The sequence below is a fragment of the Pleurodeles waltl genome, chromosome 12 (assembly GCF_031143425.1).
Source record: "Pleurodeles waltl isolate 20211129_DDA chromosome 12, aPleWal1.hap1.20221129, whole genome shotgun sequence".
Classification (NCBI taxonomy): Eukaryota; Metazoa; Chordata; class Amphibia; order Caudata; family Salamandridae; genus Pleurodeles; species Pleurodeles waltl.
Genome location: NC_090451.1, coordinates 117,784,735 through 117,807,190, shown reverse-complemented (window position 1 = coordinate 117,807,190; position 22,456 = coordinate 117,784,735). Strand labels below are relative to the sequence as shown.

General features: G+C 43.2%; 4 non-coding genes across 4 annotated transcripts; all 4 read right to left on the bottom strand.

The window, feature by feature from the left end:
• Nucleotides 1-3,718: 3,718 nt before the first annotated feature.
• TRNAI-AAU (transfer RNA isoleucine (anticodon AAU)) lies at nt 3,719-3,792 on the bottom strand. Its single transcript has one exon. It is a non-coding gene; the product is annotated as a tRNA-Ile (tRNA).
• Nucleotides 3,793-7,383: 3,591 nt separating this feature from the next.
• TRNAI-AAU (transfer RNA isoleucine (anticodon AAU)) lies at nt 7,384-7,457 on the bottom strand. Its single transcript has one exon. It is a non-coding gene; the product is annotated as a tRNA-Ile (tRNA).
• Nucleotides 7,458-11,048: 3,591 nt separating this feature from the next.
• Nucleotides 11,049-11,122, bottom strand: TRNAI-AAU (transfer RNA isoleucine (anticodon AAU)). The gene has a single exon. It is a non-coding gene; the product is annotated as a tRNA-Ile (tRNA).
• A 3,588-nt stretch (nt 11,123-14,710) lies between these two features.
• Nucleotides 14,711-14,784, bottom strand: TRNAI-AAU (transfer RNA isoleucine (anticodon AAU)). Its single transcript has one exon. It is a non-coding gene; the product is annotated as a tRNA-Ile (tRNA).
• Nucleotides 14,785-22,456: the final 7,672 nt, after the last annotated feature.

Here is a 22,456-nt window from a genome sequence, read left to right as displayed (position 1 = left end):
CTTGATTTAATGAGGAAAAAAGAGTTTAGTTGAGAGACAAAATGCAACCTGGGCCGTACAGGAATCGAACCCGCGACCTTGGCGTTATTAGCACCATGCTCTAACCAACTGAGCTAACCGGTCATGTGTCTTTAAGATATCCTTTTTCCATGTAATGCAGATAGATAGAAGAGTTGGTCTCCCTATTGCAATTCCTTCATACTTTTCTCCTTCCGCCCCCTGTCTGGATTTCAATATCAAGAGCTGTGGAGTGCTGCACGCCAGCCTCAGTGCCTCTTCTTTCACTCAATCTCACTGTGTGCTGTGATATCTTTGTAACATCGCTTGTTGCCGGAAAAAAAGGAAAGGATGGATAGTATTTTTATTCTTTTACAACAAAACCCAAAATGCATCGGCTTGCTTGCTCATTAAGTTTACAAGGCCAGCTGCTTTTGAGATATTATAATTATAGTGGTTATTCGGCGTTGGAGGTAAGAGAGTTTTTTTTAGGTCTGCCCGTTCCTTCTGCTTCAAATTACTTGAGCTCATGTCAACAAAGTAACAACAAAACATTGCCAACGGTTCGTTGCTCAAGCCTTCCCTACTGCGCCTTCCCATGTCTCTCCTTCCGACCACAGTACAGGAAATCTGAGTTTGCATTTGCGCGAAGAGACGTACAACACAAGAAGGCGCGCTTTTGTGCGCCGGGCACCACCCGGCCTGTGTATTCCTCACTGTCGTGAGATCAGTTTACTCAGCAGAGCATGACGCTGCAATTGGTTAGTAGGGCAGGCCTGACCAGAATAGTATATTTGGGGTCATGTATTTGATTGCATTTTTAAAACAGTAACAGAACTTAACTGCAATGTTTAAATAGGTCTAGACATATTTAAACAGTGTCAATTTAATAGAAGAAATGTGGACAATTCAGAGAGGGAGGCACCAATGTTTTTTTTTTCCCATTGGGTGGATGCGGCATTAAAGAGTTTGAAGACCACTGGTCTAAGTGGACACTAATATACCTGGATGCTCCTGAATCCTCGCAACAGATGGCAGCAAACCTGGCTGGAGAGCTACTGTGTTGGACTGATCCTGTCGATTCACGTGGTCTTTGCTAGAGAGTCAGAGGTCATGGAAATAGATGGAGTTGATGGTAATCTTCAGGGCTTTGAAGTTTTCCCATCATCATCTGTCTCAAAAAAATGTGCTAGTAAAGACAGAGAATAAGGTAGCTGTCTTTTACATTAACCAACAGTGAAGCATGCATTCAAAATCCCTCAATGCAATAGCAGAACAATTGGGTTATTGGGCAGAGATCAACCTGTTGCACACGTCTGCAGAACACATCAAGGGCACCGACAATGTGATGGCAGACAGCTGGAGGTTTTCCAATTTTGCTGGAGTTGACGTTATCTAGGTCGTTGTTTTGAGAGATATGCCGAGAGTTTGTGAAACCCTTTCTGGATCTCTTTTCAAACAAGGACAATGCTCATCTTTGTCGATTCTGATCCAGGCTTCCGGAACAAGGAGCCTAGGTAGTGGACGTATTGGTGATAAAGTGGCTGAGAAGTCTCCTTTATACATTCCCCCACTTTTTATTGATCCAGATGGATCTCTTCAAGTCTCAGCAGGGGGGAGGGAACTTTATTCTTGTGGGCCCTTATTGGCCAGAGATGTCATGGTTTCCTCTTCTGAACCCCTGGCTCTTCTACCTCCTTGAGTACTGCTCACGTGTGTCTCTCTCAGAACGTCGTCCCTGACCTTCTTGCTCCAACTCACTCTATCGCTTTGGAGGTTGAGAAGTCTGGACTGCTAGCAAAGGGTCTTTCCTCTTCCTTAGTGGAGTTAATTCAGCACTCCAGCAGGCCTTCTACTTCGAAGTCTTACTCAAAGAACTGGAAGTCTTTTGAGACGTGATGTTCTGCTCATGATTTTTTGGCACCTACCTGTAGTTTGTCTGCTATTTTGCATTTTCTTCTGAATGGGTTTCAGTTGAATCTCTTTCCACTCTGAAAGCTCATTGCTTTGCGATAAAGGTTTTTAGGGACTTTTCTGTACCTTTGTCGATGTTACAATCTTTGGTGTCTAGACTGTTCTGATCTTTTGTCAATTGTAAGACCAGTTGAAAAATCCCTTTTCTCCAACTCAGAATCTTCCTTCTCTTTTATAGGCTTTGCAATTTTATCTCTTTGAGGATCTGGACACTGTAGACATAAAGATTGTTTCCTATAAAGTTATTTTCCTATTTCCTATCACCTTCCTGAGAACAATTGGGGAGCTGGGAGCTTTAAAAGGCTGTCCTCTCTTCAGTTGATACTTTGGAAGATGGGGTAACTTTAAGGCTTAGCCTTACCTTTGCTGCAAAGGTTAAGTCTATTTTTGATAGATCTTAGGAAATAATTCTTCCTTCTTTCATTCCCTCTCCTTCCTCTCCGGAGGAACATTTGCTGAATACACTTGATGTTTAAAGAGCTCTTTTCATTCATGTCACCAGGCCTCTGCAGTTCAGGAAAACCGACTCCTTGTTTGTGACTTTTGGACAGCCTGGAAAAGACAAGAAGGTGACTTTTATGACTCTGAGTAGGTGGATTAAGTTGTCAATTTTTCTGGCTTTGCAAGGCTTTTTAGAATATCTTCCAGTTCAGGGATGGTCTACGAGAGGAATGGCCACCTCCTGGGTTGAATTCCAGTGAGTAACAATCTAGAAAATTCCTAGGGTGGATACTTGTTCCTCAGAGCTTACATTTGTCAAGCATTATGGCTTAATAATTTTTCTGTTTTGCATTTGAGTACCAACGTTTTGAACTCTGCATTACCCTTAGTCCATCTTGTCTTTGTCACAAACATTACATCCTGCCCACCTTCCCATCAGTCCTTTGGCAAGGGCTTGGCACCCAGGTTGGGTGCATGGGGCTAGCATTTAAGGATCCTCCTGTTCTTTCTTCCTGTTGGAAGGTGACATCACCTTACTTTGTAATGACTGTCACAAGGACGCAATGGACTAAGGCTAATGAAGATTACCTATAAGTAACCAACGCATCACCATTCTTTCTGAATGTGCGTGGCTCATTCCGCAGGACTTGTTCTTTGTATGATTCCTGGATTTTCAGAAGCCCTTTGATGGCAGCACCCTCACACTGAAAATTGTTTCAGCACCACTGTACAAGGGTCAGTTGTCATGCTAATCTGCGGCGTAAATTTGCATTGAAGTAGTCTAACTCCCCAGGCTTTGTCTTTTGCTCAATTTGCCTTTGTGAGTTTTCTCTCAATCACTGTCGACTTCCTTTGATCTTTCTTTCTTCTTTTACTTCACCTTCGCCTTCAGTGTATCTTTCGGCCCTCTTAAGAGACACACCCCCTTGTAGCCACTTCTATACTTCTGTCACCTAATTATTGTCCTATCCTTTCCCCTGTAACGTTGCTGATCCTAGCTATAGCATCACTATCCAGAATCTGATCACCTGAGTTATGTTCCTCTTATCCCCACGCATCTAATAATCAGCTCTTGGTCTCCCTCCACCTCTCACGAGACATAGTCTGAGGCAGTGTTTCCATCTTGGAGAGACAATCCCTTGCACTTGTGTTGTTCTACTGGCACTGCCGGCTTGAGCTTTGGTCAGCAGTGGCAAAAGAAGGACTAATGGAAAGTGAAGGTATACTGGAGCAACATAGTGTATGGATTTATAAGAGCTTGATTAAATGAGAAAAAAAGAGTTAAGTTGAGAGAAAAAATGCAACCTGGCCCATACGGGGATCGAACCCGCGACCTTGGCGTTATTAGCACCACGCTCTAACCAACTGAGCTAACCGGCCATGAGTACTAAATATATCCTTTTTCCATGTAATGCAGATAGATAGAAGAGGTGGTCTCACTATCGCAATTCCTTCATACTTTTCTCCTTCCGCCCCCTGTCTGGATTTCAATAACAAGAGCTGTGGAGTGCTGCACGCCAGCCTCAGTGCCTCTTCTTTCACTCAATCTCACTGTGTGCTGTGATATCTTTGTAACATCGCTTGTTGCCGGAAAAAAAGGAAAGGATGGATAGTATTTTTATTCTTTTACAACAAAACCCAAAATGCATCGGCTTGCTTGCTTATTAAGTTTACAAGGCCAGCTGCTTTTGAGATATTATAATTATAGTGGTTATTCGGCGTTGGAGGTAAGAGAGTTTTTTTTAGGTCTGGCCATTCCTTCTGCTTCAAATTACTTGAGCTCATGTCAACAAAGTAACAACAAAACATAGCCAACGGTTCGTTGCTCAAGCCTTCCCTACTGCGCCTTCCCATGTCTCTCCTGCCGACCACAGTGCAGGAAATCTGAGTTTGCATTTGCGCGAAGAGACGTACAACACAAAAAGGCGCGCTTTTGTGCGCCGGGCACCACCCGGCCTGTGCATTCCTCACTGTCGTGAGATCAGTTTACTCAGCAGAGCATGACGCTGCAATTGGTTAGTAGGGCAGGCCTGACCAGAATAGTATATTTGGGGTCATGTATTTGATTGCATTTTTAAAACAGTAACAGAACTTAACTGCAATGTTTAAATAGGTCTAGACATATTTAAACAGTGTCAATTTAATAGAAGAATTGTGGACAATTCAGAGGGGAGGCACCAATGTTTTTTTCCCCATTGGGTGGATGCGGCATTAAAGAGTTTGAAGACCACTGGTCTAAGTGGACACTAATATACCTGGATGCTCCTGAATCCTCGCAACAGATGCCAGCAAACCTGGCTGGAGAGCTACTGTGTTGGACTGATCCTGTCGATTCAAGTGGTCTTTCCTAGAGAGTCGGAGGTCATGGAAATAGATGGAGTTGATGGTAATCTTCAGGGCTTTGAAGTTTTCCCATCATCATCTGTCTCAAAAAAATGTGCTAGTAAAGACAGAGAATAAGGTAGCTGTCTTTTACATTAACCAACAGTGAAGCATGCATTCAAAATCCCTCAATGCAATAGCAGAACAATTGGGTTATTGGGCAGAGTTCAACCTGTTGCACACGTCGGCAGTACACATCAAGGGCACCGACAATGTGATGGCAGACAGCTGGAGGTTTCCAAATTTGCTGGAGTTGACGTTATCCAGGTCGTTGTTTTGAGAGATATGCCGAGAGTTTGTGAAACCCTTTCTGGATCTCTTTTCAAACAAGGACAATGCTCATCTTTGTCGATTCTGATCCAGGCTTCCGGAACAAGGAGCCTAGGTAGTGGACGTATTGGTGATAAAGTGGCTGAGAAGTCTCCTTTATACATTCCCCCACTTTTTATTGATCCAGATGGTTCTCTTCAAGTCTCAGCAGGGGGGAGGGAACTTTATTCTTGTGGGCCCTTATTGGCCAGAGATGTCATGGTTTCCTCTTCTGAACCCCTGGCTCTTCTACCTCCTTGGGTACTGCTCAAGTGTGTCTCTCTCAGAACGTCGTCCCTTACCTTCTTGCTCCAACTCACTCTATCGCTTTGGAGGTTGAGAAGTCTGGACTGCTAGCAAAGGGTCTTTCCTCTTCCTTAGTGGAGTTAATTCAGCACTCCAGCAGGCCTTCTACTTCGAAGTCTTACTCAAAGAACTGGAAGTCTTTTAAAACGTGATGTTCTGCTCATGATCTTTTGGCACCTACCTGTAGTTTGTCTGCTATTTTGCATTTTCTTCTGAATGGGTTTCACTTGAATCTCTTTCCACTCTGAAAGCTCATTGCTTTGCGATAAAGGTTTTTAGGGACTTTTCTGTACCTTCGTCGATGTTACAATCTTTGGTGTCTAGACTGTTCTGATCTTTTGTCAATTGTAAGACCAGTTGAAAAATCCCTTTTCTCCAACTCAGAATCTTCCTACTCTTTTATAGGCTTTGCAATTTTATCTCTTTGGGGATCTGGATAGTGTAGACATAAAGATTGTTTCCTATAAAGTTATTTTCCTATTTCCTATCACCTTGCTGAGAACAATTGGGGAGCTGGGAGCCTTAAAATGCTGTCCTCTCTTCATTTGATACTTTGGAAGATGGGGTAACTTTAAGGCCTAGCCTTACCTTTGCTGCAAAGGTTAAGTCTATTTTTGATAGATCTTAGGAAATAATTCTTCCTTCTTTCATTCCCTCTCCTTCTTCTCCGGAGGAACATTTGCTGAATACACTTGATGTTTAAAGAGCTCTTTTCATTTATGTCACCAGGCCTCTGCAGTTCAGGAAAACCGACTCCTTGTTTGTGACTTTTGGACAGCCTGGAAAAGACAAGAATGTGACTTTTATGACTCTGAGTAGGTGGATTAAGTTGTCAATTTTTCTGGCTTTGCAAGGCTTTTTAGAATATCTTCCAGTTCAGGGATGGTCTACGAGAGGAATGACCACCTCCTGGGTTAAATTCCAGTGAGTAACAATCTAGGAAATTCCTAGGGTGGCTACTTGGTCCTCAGAGCATACATTTGTCAAGCATTATGGCTTAATAATTTTTCTGTTTTGCATTTGAGTACCAATGTTTTGAACTCTGCATTACCCTTAGTCCATCTTGTCTTTGTCACAAACATTACATAATGCCCACCTTCCCATCAGTCCTTTGGCAAGGGCTTGGCACCCAGGTTGGGTGCATGGGGCTAGCATTTAAGGATCCTCCTGTTCTTTCTTCCTGTTGGAAGGTGACATCACCTTACTTTGTAATGACTGTCACAAGGACGTAATGGACTAAGGCTAATGAAGATTACCAATAAGTAACCAACGCATCACCATTCTTTCTGAATGTGCGTGGCTCATTCCGCAGGACTTGTTCTTTGTATGATTCCTGGATTTTCAGAAGCCCTTTGATGGCAGCACCACCACACTGAAAATTGTTTCAGCACCACTGTACAAGGGTCAGTTGTCATGCTAATCTGCGGTGTAAATTTGCATTGAAGTAGTCTAACTCCCCAGGCTTTGTCTTTTGCTCAATTTGCCTTTGTGAGTTTTCTCTCAATCACTGTCGACTTCCTTTGATCTTTCTTTCTTCTTTTACTTCACCTTCGCCTTCAGTGTATCTTTCGGCCCTCTTAAGAGACACACCCCCTTGTAGCCACTTCTATACTTCTGTCACCTAATTATTTTCCTATCCTTTCCCCTGTAACGTTGCTGATCCTAGCTATAGCATCACTATCCAGAATCTGTTCACCTGAGTTATGTTCCTCTTATCCCCACGCATCTAATAATCAGCTCTTGGTCTCAATCCACCTCTCTCGAGACATAGTCTGAGGCAGTGTCTCCATCTTGGAGAGACAATCCCTTGCACTTGTGTTGTTCTACTGGCACTGCCGGCTTGAGCTTTGGTCAGCAGTGGCAAAAGAAGGACTAATGGAAAGTGAACGTATACTGGAGCAACAGAGTGTATGGATTTATAAGAGCTTGATTTAATGAGGAAAAAAGAGTTTAGTTGAGAGACAAAATGCAACCTGGCCCGTACAGGGATCGAACCCGCGACCTTGGCGTTATTAGCACCATGCTCTAACCAACTGAGCTAACCAGCCATGAGTCCTAAAGATATCCTTTTTCCATGTAATGCAGATAGATAGAAGAGTTGGTCTCCCTATTGCAATTCCTTCATACTTTTCTCCTTCCGCCCCCTGTCTGGATTTCAATATCAAGAGCTGTGGAGTGCTGCACGCCAGCCTCAGTGCCTCTTCTTTCACTCAATCTCACTGTGTGCTGTGATATCTTTGTAACATCGCTTGTTGCCGGAAAAAAAGGAAAGGATGGATAGTATTTTTATTCTTTTACAACAAAACCCAAAATGCATCGGCTTGCTTGCTCATTAAGTTTACAAGGCCAGCTGCTTTTGAGATATTATAATTATAGTGGTTATTCGGCGTTGGAGGTAAGAGAGTTTTTTTTAGGTCTGCCCGTTCCTTCTGCTTCAAATTACTTGAGCTCATGTCAACAAAGTAACAACAAAACATTGCCAACGGTTCGTTGCTCAAGCCTTCCCTACTGCGCCTTCCCATGTCTCTCCTGTCGACCACAGTACAGGAAATCTGAGTTTGCATTTGCGCGAAGAGACGTACAACACAAGAAGGCGCGCTTTTGTGCGCCGGGCACCACCCGGCCTGTGCATTCCTCACTGTCGTGAGATCAGTTTACTCAGCAGAGCATGACGCTGCAATTGGTTAGTAGGGCAGGCCTGACCAGAATAGTATATTTGGGGTCATGTATTTGATTGCATTTTTAAAACAGTAACAGAACTTAACTGCAATGTTTAAATAGGTCTAGACATATTTAAACAGTGTCAATTTAATAGAAGAATTGTGGACAATTCAGAGGGGAGGCACCAATGTTTTTTTCCCCATTGGGTGGATGCGGCATTAAAGAGTTTGAAGACCACTGGTCTAAGTGGACACTAATATACCTGGATGCTCCTGAATCCTCGCAACAGATGCCAGCAAACCTGGCTGGAGAGCTACTGTGTTGGACTGATCCTGTCGATTCAAGTGGTCTTTCCTAGAGAGTCGGAGGTCATGGAAATAGATGGAGTTGATGGTAATCTTCAGGGCTTTGAAGTTTTCCCATCATCATCTGTCTCAAAAAAATGTGCTAGTAAAGACAGAGAATAAGGTAGCTGTCTTTTACATTAACCAACAGTGAAGCATGCATTCAAAATCCCTCAATGCAATAGCAGAACAATTGGGTTATTGGGCAGAGTTCAACCTGTTGCACACGTCGGCAGTACACATCAAGGGCACCGACAATGTGATGGCAGACAGCTGGAGGTTTCCAAATTTGCTGGAGTTGACGTTATCCAGGTCGTTGTTTTGAGAGATATGCCGAGAGTTTGTGAAACCCTTTCTGGATCTCTTTTCAAACAAGGACAATGCTCATCTTTGTCGATTCTGATCCAGGCTTCCGGAACAAGGAGCCTAGGTAGTGGACGTATTGGTGATAAAGTGGCTGAGAAGTCTCCTTTATACATTCCCCCACTTTTTATTGATCCAGATGGTTCTCTTCAAGTCTCAGCAGGGGGGAGGGAACTTTATTCTTGTGGGCCCTTATTGGCCAGAGATGTCATGGTTTCCTCTTCTGAACCCCTGGCTCTTCTACCTCCTTGGGTACTGCTCAAGTGTGTCTCTCTCAGAACGTCGTCCCTTACCTTCTTGCTCCAACTCACTCTATCGCTTTGGAGGTTGAGAAGTCTGGACTGCTAGCAAAGGGTCTTTCCTCTTCCTTAGTGGAGTTAATTCAGCACTCCAGCAGGCCTTCTACTTCGAAGTCTTACTCAAAGAACTGGAAGTCTTTTAAAACGTGATGTTCTGCTCATGATCTTTTGGCACCTACCTGTAGTTTGTCTGCTATTTTGCATTTTCTTCTGAATGGGTTTCACTTGAATCTCTTTCCACTCTGAAAGCTCATTGCTTTGCGATAAAGGTTTTTAGGGACTTTTCTGTACCTTCGTCGATGTTACAATCTTTGGTGTCTAGACTGTTCTGATCTTTTGTCAATTGTAAGACCAGTTGAAAAATCCCTTTTCTCCAACTCAGAATCTTCCTACTCTTTTATAGGCTTTGCAATTTTATCTCTTTGGGGATCTGGATAGTGTAGACATAAAGATTGTTTCCTATAAAGTTATTTTCCTATTTCCTATCACCTTGCTGAGAACAATTGGGGAGCTGGGAGCCTTAAAATGCTGTCCTCTCTTCATTTGATACTTTGGAAGATGGGGTAACTTTAAGGCCTAGCCTTACCTTTGCTGCAAAGGTTAAGTCTATTTTTGATAGATCTTAGGAAATAATTCTTCCTTCTTTCATTCCCTCTCCTTCTTCTCCGGAGGAACATTTGCTGAATACACTTGATGTTTAAAGAGCTCTTTTCATTTATGTCACCAGGCCTCTGCAGTTCAGGAAAACCGACTCCTTGTTTGTGACTTTTGGACAGCCTGGAAAAGACAAGAATGTGACTTTTATGACTCTGAGTAGGTGGATTAAGTTGTCAATTTTTCTGGCTTTGCAAGGCTTTTTAGAATATCTTCCAGTTCAGGGATGGTCTACGAGAGGAATGACCACCTCCTGGGTTAAATTCCAGTGAGTAACAATCTAGGAAATTCCTAGGGTGGCTACTTGGTCCTCAGAGCATACATTTGTCAAGCATTATGGCTTAATAATTTTTCTGTTTTGCATTTGAGTACCAATGTTTTGAACTCTGCATTACCCTTAGTCCATCTTGTCTTTGTCACAAACATTACATAATGCCCACCTTCCCATCAGTCCTTTGGCAAGGGCTTGGCACCCAGGTTGGGTGCATGGGGCTAGCATTTAAGGATCCTCCTGTTCTTTCTTCCTGTTGGAAGGTGACATCACCTTACTTTGTAATGACTGTCACAAGGACGTAATGGACTAAGGCTAATGAAGATTACCAATAAGTAACCAACGCATCACCATTCTTTCTGAATGTGCGTGGCTCATTCCGCAGGACTTGTTCTTTGTATGATTCCTGGATTTTCAGAAGCCCTTTGATGGCAGCACCACCACACTGAAAATTGTTTCAGCACCACTGTACAAGGGTCAGTTGTCATGCTAATCTGCGGTGTAAATTTGCATTGAAGTAGTCTAACTCCCCAGGCTTTGTCTTTTGCTCAATTTGCCTTTGTGAGTTTTCTCTCAATCACTGTCGACTTCCTTTGATCTTTCTTTCTTCTTTTACTTCACCTTCGCCTTCAGTGTATCTTTCGGCCCTCTTAAGAGACACACCCCCTTGTAGCCACTTCTATACTTCTGTCACCTAATTATTTTCCTATCCTTTCCCCTGTAACGTTGCTGATCCTAGCTATAGCATCACTATCCAGAATCTGTTCACCTGAGTTATGTTCCTCTTATCCCCACGCATCTAATAATCAGCTCTTGGTCTCAATCCACCTCTCACGAGACATAGTCTGAGGCAGTGTCTCCATCTTGGAGAGACAATCCCTTGCACTTGTGTTGTTCTACTGGCACTGCCGGCTTGAGCTTTGGTCAGCAGTGGCAAAAGAAGGACTAATGGAAAGTGAACGTATACTGGAGCAACAGAGTGTATGGATTTATAAGAGCTTGATTTAATGAGGAAAAAAGAGTTTAGTTGAGAGACAAAATGCAACCTGGCCCGTACAGGGATCGAACCCGCGACCTTGGCGTTATTAGCACCATGCTCTAACCAACTGAGCTAACCGGCCATGAGTCCTAAAGATATCCTTTTTCCATGTAATGCAGATAGATAGAAGAGTTGGTCTCCCTATTGCAATTCCTTCATACTTTTCTCCTTCCGCCCCCTGTCTGGATTTCAATATCAAGAGCTGTGGAGTGCTGCACGCCAGCCTCAGTGCCTCTTCTTTCACTCAATCTCACTGTGTGCTGTGATATCTTTGTAACATCGCTTGTTGCCGGAAAAAAAGGAAAGGATGGATAGTATTTTTATTCTTTTACAACAAAACCCAAAATGCATCGGCTTGCTTGCTCATTAAGTTTACAAGGCCAGCTGCTTTTGAGATATTATAATTATAGTGGTTATTCGGCGTTGGAGGTAAGAGAGTTTTTTTTAGGTCTGCCCGTTCCTTCTGCTTCAAATTACTTGAGCTCATGTCAACAAAGTAACAACAAAACATTGCCAACGGTTCGTTGCTCAAGCCTTCCCTACTGCGCCTTCCCATGTCTCTCCTGTCGACCACAGTACAGGAAATCTGAGTTTGCATTTGCGCGAAGAGACGTACAACACAAGAAGGCGCGCTTTTGTGCGCCGGGCACCACCCGGCCTGTGTATTCCTCACTGTCGTGAGATCAGTTTACTCAGCAGAGCATGACGCTGCAATTGGTTAGTAGGGCAGGCCTGACCAGAATAGTATATTTGGGGTCATGTATTTGATTGCATTTTTAAAACAGTAACAGAACTTAACTGCAATGTTTAAATAGGTCTAGACATATTTAAACAGTGTCAATTTAATAGAAGAATTGTGGACAATTCAGAGAGGGAGGCACCAATGTTTTTTTTTTCCCATTGGGAGGATGCGGCATTAAAGAGTTTGAAGACCACTGGTCTAAGTGGACACTAATATACCTGGATGCTCCTGAATCCTCGCAACAGATGGCAGCAAACCTGGCTGGAGAGCTACTGTGTTGGACTGATCCTGTCGATTCACGTGGTCTTTGCTAGAGAGTCGGAGGTCATGGAAATAGATGGAGTTGATGGTAATCTTCAGGGCTTTGAAGTTTTCCCATCATCATCTGTCTCAAAAAAATGTGCTAGTAAAGACAGAGAATAAGGTAGCTGTCTTTTACATTAACCAACAGTGAAGCATGCATTCAAAATCCCTCAATAACAATAGCAGAACAATTGGGTTATTGGGCAGAGATCAACCTGTTGCACACGTCTGCAGTACACATCAAGGGCACCGACAATGTGATGGCAGACAGCTGGAGGTTTTCCAATTTTGCTGGAGTTGACGTTATCTAGGTCGTTGTTTTGAGAGATATGCCGAGAGTTTGTGAAACCCTTTCTGGATCTCTTTTCAAACAAGGACAATGCTCATCTTTGTCGATTCTGATCCAGGCTTCCGGAACAAGGAGCCTAGGTAGTGGACGTATTGCTGATAAAGTGGCTGAGAAGTCTCCTTTATACATTCCCCCACTTTTTATTGATCCAGATGGATCTCTTCAAGTCTCAGCAGGGGGGAGGGAACTTTATTCTTGTGGGCCCTTATTGGCCAGAGATGTCATGGTTTCCTCTTCTGAACCCCTGGCTCTTCTACCTCCTTGAGTACTGCTCACGTGTGTCTCTCTCAGAACGTCGGCCCTGACCTTCTTGCTCCAACTCACTCTATCGCTTTGGAGGTTGAGAAGTCTGGACTGCTAGCAAAGGGTCTTTCCTCTTCCTTAGTGGAGTTAATTCAGCACTCCAGCAGGCCTTCTACTTCGAAGTCTTACTCAAAGAACTGGAAGTCTTTTGAGACGTGATGTTCTGCTCATGATTTTTTGGCACCTACCTGTAGTTTGTCTGCTATTTTGCATTTTCTTCTGAATGGGTTTCAGTTGAATCTCTTTCCACTCTGAAAGCTCATTGCTTTGCGATAAAGGTTTTTAGGGACTTTTCTGTACCTTCGTCGATGTTACAATCTTTGGTGTCTAGACTGTTCTGATCTTTTGTCAATTGTAAGACCAGTTGAAAAATCCCTTTTCTCCAACTCAGAATCTTCCTACTCTTTTATAGGCTTTGCAATTTTATCTCTTTGAGGATCTGGACACTGTAGACATAAAGATTGTTTCCTATAAAGTTATTTTCCTATTTCCTATCACCTTCCTGAGAACAATTGGGGAGCTGGGAGCTTTAAAATGCTGTCCTCTCTTCAGTTGATACTTTGGAAGATGGGGTAACTTTAAGGCTTAGCCTTACCTTTGCTGCAAAGGTTAAGTCTATTTTTGATAAATCTTAGGAAATAATTCTTCCTTCTTTCATTTCCTCTCCTTCATCTCCGGAGGAACATTTGCTGAATACACTTGATGTTTAAAGATCTCTTTTCATTTATGTCACAAGGCCTCTGCAGTTCAGGAAAACCGACTCCTTGTTTGTGACTTTTGGACAGCCTGGAAAAGACAAGAAGGTGACTTTTATGACTCTGAGTAGGTGGATTAAGTTGTCAATTTTTCTGGCTTTGCAAGGCTTTTTAGAATATCTTCCAGTTCAGGGATGGTCTACGAGAGGAATGGCCACCTCCTGGGTTGAATTCCAGTGAGTAACAATCTAGAAAATTCCTAGGGTGGCTACTTGTTCCTCAGAGCTTACATTTGTCAAGCATTATGGCTTAATAATTTTTCTGTTTTGCATTTGAGTACCAATGTTTTGAACTCTGCATTACCCTTAGTCCATCTTGTCTTTGTCACAAACATTACATCCTGCCCACCTTCCCATCAGTCCTTTGGCAAGGGCTTGGCACCCAGGTTGGGTGCATGGGGCTAGCATTTAAGGATCCTCCTGTTCTTTCTTCCTGTTGGAAGGTGACATCACCTTACTTTGTAATGACTGTCACAAGGACGCAATGGACTAAGGCTAATGAAGATTACCAATAAGTAACCAACGCATCACCATTCTTTCTGAATGTGCGTGGCTCATTCCGCAGGACTTGTTCTTTGTATGATTCCTGGATTTTCAGAAGCCCTTTGATGGCAGCACCCCCACACTGAAAATTGTTTCAGCACCACTGTACAAGGGTCAGTTGTCATGCTAATCTGCAGCGTAAATTTGCATTGAAGTAGTCTAACTCCCCAGGCTTTGTCTTTTGCTCAATTTGCCTTTGTGAGTTTTCTCTCAATCACTGTCGACTTCCTTTGATCTTTCTTTCTTCTTTTACTTCACCTTCGCCTTCAGTGTATCTTTCGGCCCTCTTAAGAGACACACCCCCTTGTAGCCACTTCTGTCACCTAATTATTGTCCTATCCTTTCCCCTGTAACGTTGCTGATCCTAGCTATAGCATCACTATCCAGAATCTGTTCACCTGAGTTATGTTCCTCTTATCCCCACGCATCTAATAATCAGCTCTTGGTCTCCCTCCACCTCTCACGAGACATAGTCTGAGGCAGTGTCTCCATCTTGGAGAGACAATCCCTTGCACTTGTGTTGTTCTACTGGCGCTGCCGGCTTGAGCTTTGGTCAGCAGTGGCAAAAGAAGGACTAATGGAAAGTGAACGTATACTGGAGCAACAGAGTGTATGGATTTATAAGAGCTTGATTAAATGATAAAAAAAGAGTTTAGTTGAGAGAAAAAATGCAACCTGGCCCGTACGGGGATCGAACCCGCAACCTTGACGTTATTAGCACCACGCTCTAACCAACTGAGCTAACCGGCCATGAGTACTACAGATATCCTTTTTTCATGAAATGCAGATAGATAGAAGAGTTGGTCTTACTATCGCAATTCCTTCATACTTTTCTCCTTCCGCCCCCTGTCTGGATTACAATAACAAGAGCTGTGGAGTGCTGCACGCCAGCCTCAGTGCCTCTTCTTTCACTCAATCTCACTGTGTGCTGTGATATCTTTGTAACATCGCTTGTTGCCGGAAAAAAAGGAAAGGATGGATAGTATTTTTATTCTTTTACAACAAAACCCAAAATGCATCGGCTTGCTTGCTCATTAAGTTTACAAGGCCAGCTGCTTTTGAGATATTATAATTATAGTGGTTATTCGGCGTTGGAGATAAGAGAGTTTTTTTTAGGTCTGACCGTTCCTTCTGCTTCAAATTACTTGAGCTCATGTCAACAAAGTAACAACAAAACATTGCAAACGGTTCATTGCTCAAGCCTTCCCTACTGCGCCTTCCCATGTCTCTCCTGCCGACCACAGTGCAGGAAATCTGAGTTTGCATTTGCGCGAAGAGACGTACAACACAAGAAGGCGCGCTTTCGTGCGCGGGGCACCACCCGGCCTGTGCATTCCTCACTGTCGTGAGATCAGTTTACTCAGCAGAGCATGACGCTGCAATTGGTTAGTAGGGGAAGCCTGACCAGAATAGTATATTTGGGGTCATGTATTTGATTGCATTTTTAAAACAGTAACAGAACTTAACTGCAATGTTTAAATAGGTCTAGACATATTTAAACGGTGTCAATTTAATAGAAGAATTGTGGACAATTCAGAGGGGAGGCACCAATGTTTTTTTTTCCCATTGGGTGGATGCGGCATTAAAGAGTTTGAAGACCACTGGTCTAAGTGGACACTAATACACCTGGATGCTCCTGAATTCCTCGCAACAGATGCCAGCAAACCTGGCTGGAGAGCTACTGTGTTGGACTGATCCTGTCGATTCAAGTGGTCTTTCGTAGAGAGTCGGAGGTCATGGAAATAGATGGAGTTGATGGTAATCTTCAGAGCTTTGAAGTTTTCCCATCATCATCTGTCTCAAAAAAATGTGCTAGTAAAGACAGAGAATAAGGTAGCTGTCTTTTACATTAACCAACAGTGAAGCATGCATTCAAAATCCCTCAATGCAATAGCAGAACAATTGGGTTATTGGGCAGAGATCAACCTGTTGCACACGTCGGCAGTACACATCAAGGGCACCGACAATGTGATGGCAGACAGATGGAGGTTTCCAAATTTGCTGGAGTTGACGTTATCCAGGTCGTTGTTTTGAGAGACATGCCGAGAGTTTGTGAAACCCTTTCTGGATCTCTTTTCAAACAAGGACAATGCTCATCTTTGTCGATTCTGATCCAGGCTTCCGGAACAAGGAGCCTAGGTAGTGGACGTATTGGTGATAAAGTGGCTGAGAAGTCTCCTTTATACATTCCCCCACTTTTTATTGATCCATATGGTTCTCTTCAAGTCTCAGCAGGGGGGAGGGAACCTTATTCTTGTGGGCCCTTATTGACCAGAGATGTCATGGATTCCTCTTCTGAACCCCTGGCTCTTCTACCTCCTTGGGTACTGCTCAAGTGTGTCTCTCTCAGAACGTCGTCCCTGACGTTCTTGCTCCAACTCACTCTATCGCTTTGGAGGTTGAGAAGTCTGGACTGCTAGCAAAGGGTCTTTCCTCTTCCTTAGTGGAGTTAATTCAGCACTCCAGCAGGCCTTCTACTTCGAAGTCTTACTCAAAGAACTGGAAGTCTTTTGAGACGTGATGTTCTGCTCATGATCTTTTGGCACCTACCTGTAGTTTGTCTGCTATTTTGCATTTTCTTCTGAATGGGTTTCACTTGAATCTCTTTCCACTCTGAAAGCTCATTGCTTTGCGATAAAGGTTTTTAGGGACTTTTCTGTACCTTCGTCGATGTTACAATCTTTGGTGTCTAGACTGTTCTGATCTTTTGTCAATTGGAAGACCAGTTGAAAAATCCCTTTTCTCCAACTCAGATTCTTCCTACTCTTTTATAGGCTTTGCAATTTTATCTCTTTGAGGATCTGGATACTGTAGACATAAAGATTGTTTCCTATAAAATTATTTTCCTATTTCCTATCACCTTGCTGAGAACAATTGGGGAGCTGGGAGCCTTAAAATGCTGTCCTCTCTTCATTTGATACTTTGGAAGATGGGGTAACTTTAAGGCCTAGCCTTATCTTTGCTGCAAAGGTTAAGTCTATTTTTGATAGATCTTAGGAAATAATTCTTCCTTCTTTCATTCCCTCTCCTTCCTCTCCGGAGGAACATTTGCTGAATACACTTGATGTTTAAAGAGCTCTTTTCATTCATGTCACCAGGCCTCTGCAGTTCAGGAAAACCGACTCCTTGTTTGTGACTTTTGGACAGCCTGGAAAAGACAAGAAGGTGACTTTTATGACTCTGAGTAGGTGGATTAAGTTGTCAATTTTTCTGGCTTTGCAAGGCTTTTTAGAATATCTTCCAGTTCAGGAATGGTCTACGAGAGGAATGGCCACCTCCTGGGTTGAATTCCAGTGAGTAACAATCTAGGAAATTCCTAGGGTGGCTACTTGGTCCTCAGAGCATACATTTGTCAAGCATTATGGCTTAATAATTTTTCTGTTTTGCATTTGAGTACCAATGTTTTGAACTCTGCATTACCCTTAGTCCATCTTGTCTTTGTCACAAACATTACATCCTGCCCACCTTCCCATCAGTCCTTTGGCAAGGGCTTGGCACCCAGGTTGGGTGCATGGGGCTAGCATTTAGAGATCCTCCTGTTCTTTCTTCCTGTTGGAAGGTGACATCACCTTACTTTGTAATGACTGTCACAAGGACGCAATGGACTAAGGCTAATGAAGATTACCAATAAGTAACCAACGCATCACCACTCTTTCTGAATGTGCGTGGCTCATTCCGCAGGACTAGTTCTTTGTATGATTCCTGGATTTTCAGAAGCCCTTTGATGGCAGCACCCCCACACTGAAAATTGTTTCAGCACCACTGTACAAGGGTCAGTTGTCATGCTCATCTGCGGCGTCAATTTGCATTGAAGCAGTCTAACTCCACAGGCCTTGTCTTTTGCTCAATTTGCCTTTGTGAGTTTTCTCTCAATCACTGTCGACTTCCTTTGATCTTTCTTTCTTCTTTCACTTCACCTTCGCCTTCAGTGTATCTTTCGGCCCTCTTAAGAGACACACCCCCTTGTAGCCACTTCTATACTTCTGTCACCTAATTATTTTCCTATCCTTTCCCCTGTAACGTTGCTGATCCTAGCTATAGCATCACTATCCAGAATCTGTTCACCTGAGTTATGTTCCTCTTATCCCCACACATCTAATAATCAGCTCTTGGTCTCCCTCCACCTCTCACGAGACATAGTCTGAGGCAGTGTCTCCATCTTGGAGAGACAATCCCTTGCACTTGTGTTGTTCTACTGGCACTGCCGGCTTGAGCTTTGGTCAGCAGTGCCAAAAGAAGGACTAATGGAAAGTGAACGTATACTGGAGCAACAGAGTGTATGGATTTATAAGAGCTTGATTAAATGAGAAAAAAAGAGTTTAGTTGAGAGAAAAAACGCATCCTGGCCCGTACGGGGATCAAACCCGCGACCTTGACGTTATTAGCACCACACTCTAACCAACTGAGCTAACCGGACATGAGTACTACAGGTATCCTTTTTTCATGAAATGCAGATAGATAGAAGAGTTGGTCTCACTATCGCAATTCCTTCATACTTTTCTCCTTCCGCCCCCTGTCTGGATTACAATAACAAGAGCTGTGGAGTGCTGCACGCCAGCCTCAGTGCCTCTTCTTTCACTCAATCTCACTGTGTGCTGTGATATCTTTGTAACATCGCTTGTTGCCGGAAAAAAAGGAAAGGATGGATAGTATTTTTATTCTTTTACAACAAAACCCAAAATGCATCGGCTTGCTTGCTCATTAAGTTTACAAGGCCAGCTGCTTTTGAGATATTATAATTATAGTGGTTATTCGGCGTTGGAGGTAAGAGAGTTTTTTTTAGGTCTGGCCGTTCTTTCTGCTTCAAATTACTTGAGCTCATGTCAACAAAGTAACAACAAAACATACCCAACGGTTCGTTGCTCAAGCCTTCCCTACTGCGCCTTCCCATGTCTCTCCTGCCGACCACAGTGCAGGAAATCTGAGTTTGCATTTGCGCGAAGAGACGTACAACACAAGAAGGCGCGCTTTCGTGCGACGGGCACCACCCGGCCTGTGCATTCCTCACTGTTGTGAGATCAGTTTACTCAGCAGAGCATGACGCTGCAATTGGTTAGTAGGGCAGGCCTGACCAGAATAGTATATTTGGGGTCATGTATTTGATTGCATTTTTAAAACAGTAACAGAACTTAACTGCAATGTTTAAATAGGTCTAGACATATTTAAACAGTGTCAATTTAATAGAAGAATTGTGGACAATTCAGAGGGGAGGCACCAATTTTTTTTTTCCCATTGGGTGGATGCGGCATTAAAGAGTTTGAAGACCACTGGTCTAAGTGGACACTAATATACCTGGATGCTCCTGAATCCTCGCAACAGATGCCAGCAAACCTGGCTGGAGAGCTACTGTGTTGGACTGATCCTGTCGATTCAAGTGGTCTTTCCTAGAGAGTCGGAGGTCATGGAAATAGATGGAGTTGATGGTAATCTACAGGGCTTTGAAGTTTTCCCATCATCATCTGTCTCATAAAAATGTGTTAGTAAAGACAGAGAATAAGGTAGCTGTCTTTTACATTAACCAACAGTGAAGCATGCATTCAAAATCCTTCAATGCAATAGCAGAACAATTGGGTTATTGGTCAGAGATCAACCTGTTGCACACGTCGGCAGTACACATCAAGGGCACCGACAATGGGATGGCAGAAAGCTGGAGGTTTCCAAATTTGCTGGAGTTGACGTTATCCAGGTCGTTGTTTTGAGAGATATGCCGAGAGTTTGTGAAACCCTTTCTGGATCTCTTTTCAAACAAGGACAATGCTCATCTTTGTCGATTCTGATCCAGGCTTCCGGAACAAGGAGCCTAGGTAGTGGACGTATTGGTGATAAAGTGGCTGAGAAGTCTCCTTTATACATTCCCCCACTTTTTATTGATCCAGATGGTTCTCTTCAAGTCTCAGCAGGGGGGAGGGAACTTTATTCTTGTGGGCCCTTATTGGCCAGAGATGTCATGGTTTCCTCTTCTGAACCCCTGGCTCTTCTACCTCCTTGAGTACTGCTCAAGTGTGTCTCTGTCAGAACGTCGTCCCTGACCTTCTTGCTCCAACTCACTCTATCGCTTTGGAGGTTGAGAACTCTGGACTGCTAGCAAAGGGTCTTTCCTCTTCCTTAGTGGAGTTAATTCAGCACTCCAGCAGGCCTTCTACTTCGAAGTCTTACTCAAAGAACTGGAAGTCGTTTGAGATGTGATGTTCTGCTCATGATCTTTTGGCACCTACCTGTAGTTTGTCTGCTATTTTGCATTTTCTTCTGAATGGGTTTCACTTGAATCTCTTTCCACTCTGAAAGCTCATTGCTTTGCGATAAAGGTTTTTAGGGACTTTTCTGTACCTTCGTCGATGTTACAATCTTTGGTGTCTAGACTGTTCTGATCTTTTGTCAATTGTAAGACCAGTTGAAAAATCCCTTTTCTCCAACTCAGAATCTTCCTACTCTTTTATAGGCTTTGCAATTTTATCTCTTTGAGGATCTGGATACTGTAGACATAAAGATTGTTTCCTATAAAGTTATTTTCCTATTTCCTATCACCCTGCTGAGAACAATTGGGGAGCTGGGAGCCTTAAAATGCTGTCCTCTCTTCATTTGATACTTTGGAAGATGGGGTAACTTTAAGGCCTAGCCTTACCTTTGCTGCAAAGGTTAAGTCTATTTTTGATAGATCTTAGGAGATAATTCTTCCTTCTTTCATTCCCTCTCCTTCCTCTCCGGAGGAACATTTGCTGAATACACTTGATGTTTAAAGAACTCTTTTCATTCATGTCACCAGGCCTCTGCAGTTCAGGAAAACCGACTCCTTGTTTGTGACTTTTGGACAGCCTGGAAAAGACAAGAAGGTGACTTTTATGACTCTGAGTAGGTGGATTAAGTTGTCAATTTTTCTGGCTTTGCAAGGCTTTTTAGAATATCTTCCAGTTCAGGGATGGTATACGAGAGGAATGGCCACCTCCTGGGTTGAATTCCAGTGAGTAACAATCTAGGAAATTCCTAGGGTGGCTACTTGGTCCTCAGAGCACACATTTGTCAAGCATTATGGCTTAATAATTTTTCTGTTTTGCATTTGAGTACCAATGTTTTGAACTCTGCATTACCCTTAGTCCATCTTGTCTTTGTCACAAACATTACATCCTGCCCACCTTCCCATCAGTCCTTTGGCAAGGGCTTGGCACCCAGGTTGGGTGCATGGGGCTAGCATTTAAGGATCCTCCTGTTCTTTCTTCCTGTTGGAAGGTGACATCACCTTACTTTGTAATGACTGTCACAAGGACGCAATGGACTAAGGCTAATGAAGATTACCAATAAGTAACCAACGCATCACCACTCTTTCTGAATGTGCGTGGCTCATTCCGCAGGACTAGTTCTTTGTATGATTCCTGGATTTTCAGAAGCCCTTTGATGGCAGCACCCCCACACTGAAAATTGTTTCAGCACCACTGTACAAGGGTCAGTTGTCATGCTCATCTGCGGCGTAAATTTGCATTGAAGTAGTCTAACTCCCCAGGCCTTGTCTTTTGCTCAATTTGCCTTTGTGAGTTTTCTCTCAATCACTGTAGACTTCCTTTGATCTTTCTTTCTTCTTTCACTTCACCTTCGCCTTCAGTGTATCTTTCGGCCCTCTTAAGAGACACACCCCCTTGTAGCCACTTCTATACTTCTGTCACCTAATTATTTTCCTATCCTTTCCCCTGTAACGTTGCTGATCCTAGCTATAGCATCACTATCCAGAATCTGTTCACCTGAGTTATGTTCCTCTTATCCCCACGCATCTAATAATCAGCTCTTGGTCTCCCTCCACCTCTCACGAGACATAGTCTGAGGCAGTGTCTCCATCTTGGAGAGACAATCCCTTGCACTTGTGTTGTTCTACTGGCGTTGCCGGCTTGAGCTTTGGTCAGCAGTGGCAAAATAAGGACTAATGGAAAGTGAACGTATACTGGAGCAACAGAGTGTATGGATTTATGAGAGCTTGATTAAATGAGAAAAAAAGAGTTTAGTTGAGAGAAAAAATGCAACCTGGCCCGTACAGGGATCAAACCCACGACCTTGGCTTTATTAGCACCACGCTTTAACCAACTGAGCTAACCAGCCATGAGTACTAAAGATATCCTTTTTCCATGTAATGCAGATAGATAGAAGAGTTGGTCTCACTATCGCAATTCCTTCATACTTTTCTCCTTCCGCCCCCTGTCTGGATTACAATAACAAGAGCTGTGGAGTGCTGCACGCCAGCCTCAGTGCCTCTTCTTTCACTCAATCTCACTGTGTGCTGTGATATCTTTGTAACATCGCTTGTTGCCGGAAAAAAAGGAAAGGATGGATAGTATTTTTATTCTTTTACAACAAAACCCAAAATGCATCGGCTTGCTTGCTCATTAAGTTTACAAGGCCAGCTGCTTTTGAGATATTATAATTATAGTGGTTATTCGGC